Genomic DNA, 10,690 nt, shown 5'->3' with positions numbered 1-10,690 from the left:
GGGCAGGCGGGGGAAGGCATGGGGAGGCATTTAAGTGCCTCCCCAAACCTTCCAGGCCCCCCCCCCGGCCCACTTGCCTCGGAGTCACCAGGGGGGGGTCGCTCTCCAGACCTTCCCTCTGTAGCCACACACACAGAGGTTTTGGCTGTAGTGAGCATGGCCAGCTCTGAAGCCAGCCGGAACTCCGTTCCTGTGTGTTCCTGCCCAAAAATAGCCCTGCTTCTAAGATCATCTTCTATATTGTCTCCAGGCACACAGTATTGTTGCTGAAATTAAAGTCTCCATTATTTATTTTCTTTTTTACACAATTTGTATTGATGGTTGCACTGCATCTGCAATCCACTACAGCTTTTCATTATTGCAGATGGTTCCTCTCAGAAGCTCGGAGCAGCATACATTAGCATCAGGGGCTTCCAGACCTCATGCTATAGTGGAAGCCAGGAATATTGCTGGCAAGCTGCTTTGCTCACCACTGCTCTTGATGGTGGTGGGGCACACAATGACATTGGCTGCGTTAATTCTTCTCATTTATTTAACCTGGATTCAAAATTGGATCCGTGATGCAGGAATCCTACATCACTTATGGGTTAGCTCTAGGAATCATCAGAAATTCTATGGTAAAGCCATAGAGTTTCCAGGGATTCCTAGAACTACACAACATCACTTCTAGGTTTTCCCTGAAAGTGATGTAATGACACAGCCAATGTCTTGCACCCCCAACCCTCCTGCCAGTTGGCAGGCTGGGCCTGGCAACCCTATTGGCATCCCTTATTCCATTTTATTCTCACAATATTATTCTCACAACAACCCTGTAAAGTAGTTTGCACTGAGAGACTACAACTGGCCCAGTTAGCACCATAGCTGAGCAGGGATTTGAATCTGGGTCTCTAAAATTCTGGTTTAACACTCTAGTCTCTAACCAATACAACACTTAATTGTCAAAAAATCTACAGTTACCTATGTTAGCCAAATTGCCTTGAATTCTTAATTAGTCTAGGGAAGGTTATGATTATTAATTGGCAATAGGCAAATTAGGATTCACACCAACGTACACAGAGGTCCCACCCTTGCTGTACGTACCAGAACAGACACAGAGACTGTATTCAGTAAAATATAATGTCTTTTTACTGAAGGATATGTATCATTCAAACAATACACAAACACACACACAATTATGCTTATTCTCAGAAATAAAGATAGGTCTTTAACACAGTTGCATTAGCAGGACATTCGTTGGCTGGGCAATATTTACCTGTCCTCATTGATTGAGCCATTTCAATGGAAGAATGGAGGGGTTTAGAAATAAAAAATGGGGGACACGTGCTCTGAACCGGCAGAACACGTGGACTCTAGCTGCAGATCTAGAGTTTAAAGATGGAGGTAGGGTATATGGATAGTAAGCTGGACATAAGAGGGTTAAAGCTTCGATAGGGGTCGTGGAGAGGGTAAGAGAGAGACCATGTGGTCGGGCAGCATCTTTTATAACGTGGTGTGGGGGGCCTAGGCTGGCCACATCCCCCTGTAACACCTACTATTAGTCCATCCCATAAAACATACTATTGGCTGGCTGGAAGAGGTGAGGGGGACTAAGGAGTGGGCAATATTGAGAGCTAGAAACTTAGACTGAGGACCTGGATGAAGGATGATTGAATCATCAGGCTAGGGCTATTGTCTCTTGATGGTCCTAGCTGGCTGGCTGATGGCTGAGCAATTAGTTGCTAAGCAACTATTATTGGAGTCACAGAGCTCCATGCAGCTTAGCAGGTTTGGAAGAGGGGGGGGTTGCCTACATGTGCTTGAAGAAACTCCTAATGGAGTTTGAAGTTCTCTGTCTTTGTGCCTTTCCATGGCATGGCATCTGAGGCTGTGTACAGGCTTATGGAACTGCTTCATCTCACAGCAGGTGAGATGTCTGATGACTCTGGACTAACACTATGGCAGCAACACTAAAGGAAGGTGTCCCTCTTTCAGGTGTGCAGTCTCAACAGGTATTCTCAGGTCCCTTTGCATAGTTCATATTTCATAAAAAACACATTGATAGGCTTGCATGGCAACACCTCATCTCAATTGAAGAAATAGTCCCTTAAAGGTAAAAAATAATCTGAAAATACATACCATAAGAAGTTCTATCCTATTGTGTCCATAGCTAATTCTGTTATTAGAAACTAGGGGCTCTGTATCTGCTTGCTTAGCTTGCCACTACTGTAGTTCACTGTGCTGATCATGATACTTAAGAGTAGTTTGAAGAGTAGTTTGAATACTGAATGAGCTGTTCTGCCTCATGCTATGAAGCCACATAAGGAACAATAACGTTTTTGTTGGCAAGCTCTAGATAAACTCAGATGTATAACAAATATCATACTCCACCTTTCTCCCAAATGGAAACCCAACACAGCTTACATCATTCTCTTGTCCTCCAGTTCATCCTCACAACAATTTATCAATTTATCAGGAAGGTCTGGCTGAGAGTGTGTGACTGCCCCCAAATCTTTCAGTAACCTCCTGGGGGCAGAATGGGGATTCAACCCAGGATCTGTTTGATCCTAGTCCAGCATTTTAACCACTAAATGACAGAGACTCTGATAGGTCAGGAGAGTTGTTAAACCCCTTTTATTTTTTCAGAGAGAAGAATTTTTCCACCTCCTTATCTGTGCAGCCTGTACTTTCCTGGGCTTCTCATGACCAATAGCAAGGGGAAGAGTAGTTTGTCATAATGACCTCTGGAACGATGTTTTAATTCCCTTCCATGTTTGATGTTGCATCTCCCACTATCATTCTGAAGCTTGTGGCCAGTTCAGAGGCTACTAGCTTTCTTTTCAGGTGAGTAATGTCTGTTATTGACAACCTTAGCTTCCATTGCACATAGTACTATGGACCTGGATGGAACTAAAGGAAGATGGAAACCATAGACTGTTTCTGAAAATGACCTTGTTAGGAGGCTGCATCTTGGCAATGACTGTAAATTGTGCTGGCTGGACTTGCCTTGCACCAGTGCAGGTTTGGCTGATGGGTTTAGCAGGATCTCAGAAGCAAGGGTTTCCCTCAGCCTCATAATAAGTCAGAGTAACTCTTGTTTACTGTGCTATGCCTTCCTTGCAGCCCTAGTGGCTGTAGCAAAGAACTTGAGAACTGCATTAAGTGTAAAAAATAATTAATTACAGGATTGCAGCATGATACTGGCTTCAGGGGCCCTCCAGTTGGCTTGGGCCCTGAGAATTTGTGCCCCCACCCCCCTCAGTAGCCCTGGATGTCTTGTGTCTCTAGAGTTGCAAACTCCAGGTTAAGAAATTGCTGGAGAATTTGTGGGTAGATCCTGATGACTGTGGGGTTTGAGGAGGGGAGGAGTGTCAGCAGGGTATAATGCTATACAGTCCATCCACCGAAGCAGACATTTTCTCCATAGCTATAATTCTGATATATCTCCTGCCCCCACTTGGTAGTTGGTGACCCTGTGTTTGAGTTATAGAGTGAATCTTGTGCACAGAGAAGGTTCCAGGTTCATTCTTCTGAGATATCCAATTAGGAGAAAGTTAGAATATATGTCCCTGACCATACTTTATTCATTATTGTGTTTACACGATAAGGAGTTAACAGTTGGCATGTTAAAATTAAGTACCCCTACTTTTTGATGAGCATTTGTGGCAGTGCTTTTCCACATCTCATCTAAATTTGTTTCTCTGGTTCTAGATTAATTATGTTGGATTATTTTTATGTGTGCAAAACTTGATCTGGTTGACCCATTGGGCTTGCAACAGTCCTGAGCACAGACGTCTGGGCTACTCCAACCCCACAACCCATCTCTGGATTCCCTCAAACATAGTAGTGTTTCTACTTTCACCTTTCAAATGTTTTAGGGTGCAGAGTAGAGATTCTCATTTGAAATGCCATTGATTTCATTGAAAGAGTTACACACATGCCGAACTCTCTCCCATCAAAATCAATTGGATTTGCATTGGTTTAATCTGTGTTCATAGGGATTTACATGTGTTTATGTTTCGTTCATGGGTTGGGTCCACACAGCTTGTTTGCTCTATCTTGCTCAGTTCTCTACAGTCCCTGTCTCTCCTGGCTTTTGTCTCTGACAATCCCCATGATCTCTGCCATAGCCTTTTAGGGTGAACAAAGGGGAACATCTTTTCATTTTTATCAGCAGAAAAGCTGATCAGATCCAGTCCTATCTATATTCTGTGCCTGATTTTGAGATTATGTGGCACAGCTGATCACCATTATTCAAGAACTTCAAAACACCCACTAAAACAGTTTTTTTCAAGAAGATCCATGCATACTCTTGTAAACTGTTCATTGGAACTAACAAGCAATAAGATTAACAGTATGATGAGAAGAGACTTCATCCCTCCAACACACTTACTAATCAAGCTCTAGATAAACAAGTCTTTAATGAGGCATCACATATTCCAGTAAACAAAGCATGTTGGCAAATCTAATTTATTTTTTTGCATCATTCCTCATTACTGCTTGATCAGAGATGCCCTTTCAATAACCCCACAGGAAGAAACTTGTTTCTAGTCAGGATAATTAGACTCTGTATTTCTCACAAGCTAATCACACACTTGGGCCTTCCTTTATTTATTTAATTATTTGTCATCCAGAACTCAGTAGGTGTTTAATGAATCCAAGTAAAATCCAGATTCTTTATACAAAAACAGTGACCTGAATGACCACTACGGATTCCAAAGAGGTCACAATAGATACTCCTCTGGCTGCAAAGGCATACATAGATGGCAGAGAAGCCATATTGTGAACCTACTACTGTGAAAAAGTCTAACTGCAAATAAATTCCCTTGGTGGTAATTTATCTTTCTTGCTGTGTTGAAGCTACTATCATCCACTGGGAGAAGCAAGATTCTCTTCATCTGAAACTGTAGCAACTGAAATGCAAAAAAAAAAAAAAGGCCTTCATTTTCACAGAGATCTGTTTCATTTTTAAAAATAAAATGTCATCAGAGGAACAATGATATTCTTGCAGGCCTTAATGTCTAATGATGCTAATCAAAAGGACAGATTCTTCATCAAGTTTAATCATCTTGTAGCAAAAGGGAGCAAACAAGGGGGGGGGAATCAAATGATCCCCTTCCCCTTTGAACTTAGAATTTTCCAAGTTTTGAGTTTGTGGTCATTGTATTTTAACTACAGTAAGTAAAACATTCCAATAGGAATAATGTTTTAATTTGTAGAATTTTCTAGAAGAATAAAAGTCCAGTTCCCATCCTTCATGAACTGGGCATTGAGCTAAGTGCAACATAAAGATACAGTGGACGACAGAAAGTTGGAAGTCACTTTAGGTTCCCATTGGGGAGAAAAGTGGTGCATAAATAAAATATCTTAAATAAAATATAATACATTATATGATGGGTTAGCCTGAGAGATTGTGATGGGCCCAAAGTCATGGCTTTCATGGACAGAGTGAGGATCCAACACTGGTTGTCTCAGGTTCTCGTCTGATACTCTAACTGCTATCCTACAATGATTTTGAAGATAAAGTAAGAAAGGACATCTATGAGGAGGCTGTGGCTTCATGAAGTTTAAAAGTAGGCAGGTGTTCTGTGCAGTAAACTACATACAGAAATATATCTTCATTATTAGAAAAGTTAGAAAATTTCTCAGTCACAAGCAAACTATTTCTTAGAATGGTTTTATTGGAATAATAATAAAAATATTCACAATTTTTGTGAACAGAAATACAGCAAGCAGGCATGGAGTTAGTCAGGAAACAACTTTATCGGTTAGATCCAGGCATTTTCTTGTTGTTGTTTAACAAAATCTCATCCAGTTTCCCCCCATACTATTGCCCCCATTCCACATGGCTTTTGTCCCCACACAGATCCTATAAACAGTATAGCCCTTTGGGGAGATCAAATGTGACCCCTCTTCTTTCACCAGTGGGAAAGCTGGTTGGATCTATCTATGCCTCTCTCAATAGATCTGTAGATATAGGTATCTTACAAACATGTAGCAGATTAATGTGGCCCTATTAATGTAACTCTATGATTGTATGGGAAAAATTCACCATCATTCACTGATCAAGGCTCAATGACCAAAAACCTTCTGAAGCTTGCTTAACCAGCTATTACTATTACGGAATTAATGGAGTCTTTCTGGTGTCAGATATTCTTATTGACCCACATTTTTTAAACTTTCTCCTACTGTCACAAGTTTTATTTTATGCTATCCTTGTTTTCAAATTTTTCCTCTTTTTTATGCTGTGATTTTAACGATTTATGATATTTTGACTCCCATTTTAATCCCATTTAGTTGGATGGCAGACCACCAAAGAAGGAGGCAATGGCAAATCGTCTCTGAATGTATCTTGCCTTAAAAACCCTATGGGGTTGCCATAAGTCAGCTATGACTTGACAGCACTTTCCATTACCACCATTCACAGAACACCTTTTGACTGATGCTACAAGGGGCATTGGGAGACTTGACAGCAAAAAAAGGGGAAAGTATTCAAAGACTTCTCTCCATTAAAGAAAGATTCTCCCTCAAGTAAGGAAAAAATTGCACCTATCTATTAGCCAGTAGAAAACACTTTTTTTGTTTCATTTGATGCTGCATCAGTGATTCATCCTTCCTGCCCTATCTTTTAATTGTTGTTTTTGTATGTATATTTTAGCTTTGGTTTTAATTGTTTTAATGATGTGCTTTTGTTTGGTTTGAATGGTTTTTTAAGATGTGTTTTTATTACGTTTGTTTTTAATCTGTTAGCTGCCTTGGTGGTCCTGATGAGTACAGAAAGGCTGGATATAATTTTTGCAAATAAAAAAAAAGGTGCATGTGTAAACTATTTTTGTTGAACATTCTGAGAACCTTCCTAATAGTAAGAGAAGATAGACAATAGAACCATCTACTGGGGGGGGGGGCTCACCTTCACTAGTGGCTTTCAAGGAGATGCTGGACAGCCTTTTTTCTTTTTTTTGAACACTCATTTGGATTTCCTGTACTGAGCAGAAAATTGGACTAGATAATCTATATACCGTCCCTGCCAACTCTGCAATTCTATGGTTCCATTTGAATTACTTTATATAATAATATCATTTAACCACTCCATATCCCTAAGAGTTTTTTCATTAGGTCTGTAGATCATCAAACAAATACACTGGATGATCCAAATAGTCAAAGCAGATGATGAAATGAAAAGAAAATTGTGGTTACAGTTACAGCCATTATAGAGAAATGAAGGCTGAAAAAAAATAGACTAATTGGACCTTTATTTGAACTGGATCTTCCTAATCTTAGGGATACCATTGCACCACATTGCCTCTGTTGCCTTCTGCATACACAAAGGCTGAGTTCAGTATGAAGTATGAAGTGAGAGGGAGGCGGGGCAAAAAGACCTGGACCATGTTGTGCCAGGGATTCCCAGTTGCACTGCACCGATTGATGCGGGAGCATACCGGGGAGCAGGTGCGAGGGAGCATTTGCACTGTTGGCCCACCCCTGGTGGAGGTACGGCTGTAAGTGGCTTTTTTTCATTCCGGCAAAATGTGCCTATGTGGATAGGTGCATAGATGCAGCAATGCGGTGGCTTTTAGCGTGCACAATTCCGGGAAGCTGGATCAACGCGCCCTCCAGGGTTTGCTACTGCTTTCATCTGGTACTTTTTTAATGCAGTAGGGAATCGTCATAGGATGGGTTGAGTATGGCTGGGGAACGCCTGACAGCTGTGGCTGTGTGAACTGGCCCCTTTAATCTGTTTGTGAAACATGCCTATATCGGGCCAAACTGCCAGTCTGAACTCAGCCAAAGGATGTCGTCTACTGCTGAGTTACAGAACCTCCTCCAATGGAGCACTCACTTCCCTCCACTAAACCAGTACTATCACAGGTTGGATCCAACCACCTTTTTTTGCTCAATTGTGCCCCATTCTTGTCCTTACTACAGCCTCCATCTCTTGTGGCTTTTGTCCTTACAGGTCCCATGATCCTCAGCATGAACTTTTTGGTAGGGCAGATAACTCTGGGTTGGGAAATTCCTAGTGGTTTGGACTGGAGCCTGGTGAGGGTGGGATTTAGGGAGGGGGCTCATCAAAGTATAACACCATAAATTCCACCCTCCAGAGTAACCATATTCTGCAGGGGAACTAATCTCTGTGGTATAAAGATCTCCAGGCCCCACCTGGAGGCTGGCAGCCCAGCTTTTTGGCAACCGTACTGATTAGGGACCTCCTTGCTCCTTTTTGGCCAGTAAAAAAAAATTACAACATGGTGAGTGGCCCAAATAGTGAGTGGCCCAAGATCACCATGAGATGCTTGACTGATTGGGCCTTTATATGGACTGGATCTTCCTAATCATAGGGTGGCCATTGCACCACTTTGCCTTTGTTGCCTTCTGCATATACAAAGGAGGTGCTCTACTACTGAGTTACAGGACTTCCCCCAATGGCACACTCACTTACCTCCACTAAACCAGTGATATCATGGGTTGGATCCAACCAGCTTTTTTTTTTTTGCGCAGTCCTGACACATTCTCCTCCTTATTACAGTCCACACTTCATGTGGCTTTTTGGTAGGGTTGCTAACTCTGGGTTTGGGGTAGAGCCTGGTGAGTGTGGGATTTAGGGAGGGGAAGGACCTAAACAAAGTATCACGCCATAGATTTCATCCTCCAGAGTAACCCTATTCTGAAGGGAGCTGATCTCTGTGATCTTAAGATCTCAAGGCCCCACCTGAAGGCTGGCAGCCCTGCTTTTTGGCAACCGTACTGGTTGGACCTGACTCAGTGTGTGATTAGGGACCTCCTCAACCAGGCATGCTTTCATGACATCCCAATTTGTGGAATTCCTTGCTCCTTTTTGGCCAGAAAAAAATTACAACATGGAATCTGCACAACTAAAAAGTTACGCATAGGAATATCTGCTCCCCCTCCCTCACAAAGGTTTTTCCAACCTAATTATCTGAGTCAGGGGAGATCTTATTAGAGTATCGGTCCTCTGTGGAAACCAAAGCTCCCAGTGAGAATTGAGATGGGAAGTGGAAGGGATTATATTTCCCACCATTCTGTCACTTTGGTAGAGGTGCAGGAAGCTCCATCATGTGCTTCACAACATTCTCTGAAACAACACCTTGAGTCACAGCTCTCAGTGACACAGCTGCAGATCCACATAACCTGCTTTTATGTCCTGAAGCGATACCATTGCTTCCAAACACATTTCTTTGCATTCCTGATTCTCCAGTCATATGTGAGAGGCAGAAAGGAAGCACAACAGTGAAATTCCCAGTCTTTCAATTTTTTAAAAGGTAAGTAACTTATTAAAGCGTTTCAGTTTTCCAGTCCTCAGGTTCCAGAAAGGTGCATGTGGATTATGTTACTTCATGTGTGACAAAAAGTGTGGGTGCAATTGAGAAATTCTACTAGAACTCAGGGGGATGGAACGTAGGTGCAGCAGTTTGGATCTTTAATCCTAACCTCTTGCCCAATTACTGTATTGGGCTCCTTTGAGCATATCTTCATATCAAACTTATTGGCAGGCATTTGAAAAAGTTCAAGTTTTTATGTCATATCCTATAGGTCCTGTCTAGTGTTTCAAATGCACTCATTTGGGTGGAAACTGGCATGGTTACCCTAAAGATTATGGATTGCTGCTATCCTATATTGGTTCAAATTAGTGTCCAAGCCCACCAAGCTTGATATTGAGATACTCTATGACACCTTAATGGATCAAGGAAGTTGAGCTCAAATTGGGTTATTATGGGCTCTCTAAGTAGTTTATTATGCAGCAGGAATATAGTTCTGTTAAACCTTTTCTTAAACAAAGAATCCTGGATATTGAAAGACAGCACAATCTGTCTCAGATTAATTGCTGTCTTCCAGGTATAGAGATATTGAATCAAATATCACTGATGGCATACCTACATAATTTAGATAAAGCTGAGTATAGAAGAGCTTTTACTCTTATGAGAATAAATATGCTCCCTTCAGCGGTTACAGAGGGTATATACAAAAGGCATTCCTATGAAGAATATGTATGGAAATCGAGGGAACATGTTCTTTCTGAATGTAAACTTTACCAGAACTTTTGTTCTGTTCATTTAGTGCCTGTTTGCCTCCAATTCCTGGAGAGAAATATTAAATTTTATTTAGACAAACTTTTAGCCAAGAGGAATCAAGAAATTACTTTAATGGTGGCAACATTTGCTGTGTAGGCCATAAGATATAGTCAACAATTTTTAAATGGGAATGCCTAGTTTAATGTTATGCTTAAAATTTTATAAGGGCTGAATTATATATCCTATCTGTTTTAAAGACTTTGGTGATTATTTGATGGGTCTTTGACCGTATTAAATATTTGACTGATTGAGTGTTATAATGTTTGGCAGCCATTTCCTGGAGCCACATTGCAAAGTCCATTCTCAATATTATTCTACTTGCTGAGGGGAATTTGTTTGTTTTTTCACTCAGTGAAAGAAAGGAAAGGGTATACTCTACCTAGAATGACAGAAATTTGGGAAGGACCTTTCTAAGTGGACACACTCTTGCTTTCTCTGAGGATACTTTTTGAATAGCATTCAACAGATGTCCAGAGGAAGAAAAATTAATCAAATGGTTGTATAGCACAGTATGTAAGAGTGTGGGATATGAAGGAAGCCCCTTCCTCAAATCTTCTCTCACTGTGAAGTCACAGTATAGTATCAGTCTAGCCATTATATCTGAGCCTCACTCCCAATGCCCA

This window comes from Gekko japonicus, unplaced genomic scaffold, assembly GCF_001447785.1.
Source record: "Gekko japonicus isolate JY-2015 unplaced genomic scaffold, Gekko_japonicus_V1.1 scaffold3957, whole genome shotgun sequence".
Lineage (NCBI taxonomy): Eukaryota > Metazoa > Chordata > Lepidosauria > Squamata > Gekkonidae > Gekko > Gekko japonicus.
Note: the sequence above shows the minus strand (reverse complement) of the source record.